The 2,500-nt window shown below is 43.1% G+C and overlaps 1 protein-coding gene across 1 annotated transcript in view; it reads right to left on the reverse strand.

Annotated features, from left to right (window-relative positions):
* LOC138946620 (mucin-19-like) overlaps nucleotides 1-2,500 on the reverse strand; it is a 148,160-nt gene that overhangs the window by 128,086 nt on the left and 17,574 nt on the right. The window lies entirely within an intron of this gene.

Raw genomic sequence — 2,500 nt, forward strand, 5'->3', positions numbered from 1 at the left:
CACAGGTAACACTCACAGGTAATACTCACAGGTAACACTGACAGGTAACACTCAGGTAACACACAGGTAATACTCAGGTAACACTCACAGGTAACACACAGGTAATACTCACAGGTAACACTCACAGGTAACACTCACAGGTAACACTCACAGGTAACACTCACAGGTAACACTCACAGGTAACACTCAGGTAACACACAGGTAATACTCAGGTAACACACAGGTAATACTCACAGGTAACACACAGGTAACACACAGGTAACACACAGGTAATACTCAGGTAATACTCAGGTAATACTCAGGTAACACACAGGTAATACGTACAGGTAACACACAGGTAACACACAGGTAACACACAGGTAACACACAGGTAACACACAGGTAACACAAGGTAATACTCAGGTAACACATGTAATACTCACAGGTAACACACACAGGTAACACTCAGGTAATACTCAGGTAACACACAGGTAATACTCAGGTAACACACAGGTAACACTCACAGGTAACACACAGGTAACACACAGGTAATACTCAGGTAACACACAGGTAACACTCACAGGTAACACTCACAGGTAACACACAGGTAATACTCAGGTAACACAAGGTAACACTCACAGGTAACACTCACAGGTAACACTCACAGGTAACACACAGGTAATACTCAGGTAACACACAGGTAATACTCAGGTAACACACAGGTAACACTCACAGGTAACACTCACAGGTAATACTCAGGTAACACACAGGTAACACACAGGTAACACACAGGTAATACTCACAGGTAACACACATGTAACACACATGTCATACTCAGGTAACACACAGGTAACACACAGGTAGCACTCACAGGTAACACACAGGTAACACTCACAGGTAAAACGCAGGTAATACTCAGGTAACACACAGGTAACACTCACGTAACACACAGGTAACACTCACAGGTAACACACAGGTAACACTCACAGGTAAAACAAGGTAATACTCAGGTAACACACAGGTAATACTCACAGGTAACACACAGGTAACACACAGGTAACACTCACAGGTAACACTCACAGGTAACACTCACAGGTAACACACAGGTAATACTCACAGGTAACACTCACAGGTAACACACAGGTAATACTCACAGGTAACACTCACAGGTAACACACAGGTAATACTCACAGGTAACACTCACAGGTAACACACAGGTAATACTCACAGGTAACACACAGGTAATACTCACAGGTAACACTCACAGGTAACACACAGGTAATACTCACAGGTAACACACAGGTAATACTCACAGGTAACACTCACAGGTAACACACAGGTAACACTCACAGGTAACACACAGGTAACACTCACAGGTAACACACAGGTAATACTCACAGGTAACACACAGGTAACACACAGGTCATACTCAGGCAACACACAGGTAACACTCACAGGTAACACACAGGTAACACACAGGTAACACTCACAGGTAACACACAGGTAATACTCACAGGTAACACTCACAGGTAACACACAGGTAATACTCACAGGTAACACACAGGTAATACTCACAGGTAACACTCACAGGTAACACACAGGTAATACTCACAGGTAACACACAGGTAATACTCACAGGTAACACTCACAGGTAACACACAGGTAACACTCACAGGTAACACACAGGTAACACTCACAGGTAACACACAGGTAACACTCACAGGTAACACACAGGTAATACTCACAGGTAACACACAGGTCATACTCAGGCAACACACAGGTAACACTCACAGGTAACACACAGGTAACACACAGGTCATACTCAGGTAACACACAGGTAACACTCACAGGTAACTCACAGGTAACACACAGGTAACACACAGGTAACACTCACAGGTAATACTCAGGTAACACTCACAGGTAACACTCACAGGTAACACACAGGTAATACTCACAGGTAACACACAGGTAACACACAGGTAACACACAGGTCATACTCAGGTAACACACAGGTAACACACAGGTAACACACACATACAAGTAACAAACACAGGTAACGCACACATGTATCACTAAAACGTAACCAACAAAGGTAACACACAAGTGACACACACAGTTAACTCACACAGGTAACTCACACAGGTAACACTCACAGGTAACACAGGTAACTTGCACACAAAAGTAACCTACACAGGTAACGTATACATGTATCACTAAAACATAACCAACACAGGTAACACACAAGTGACACATATAGTTAATTCACACAGGTAACTCACATAGGTAACACACACAGGTAACACTCACAAGTGGTACATAGGTGATAATCACAGGTAACACACAGGTCATACTCAGGTAACACACAGGTAACACACACACACATGCAAGTAACAAACATAGATAACGCACACATGTATCACTAAAACGTAACCAACAAAGGTAACACCCAAGTGACACACACAGTTAACTCACACAGGTAGCCTAACACTCACAGGTAACACAGGTAACTTGCACACAAAAG

Source organism: Littorina saxatilis, linkage group LG14 (genome assembly GCF_037325665.1).
Source record: "Littorina saxatilis isolate snail1 linkage group LG14, US_GU_Lsax_2.0, whole genome shotgun sequence".
NCBI lineage: Eukaryota > Metazoa > Mollusca > Gastropoda > Littorinimorpha > Littorinidae > Littorina > Littorina saxatilis.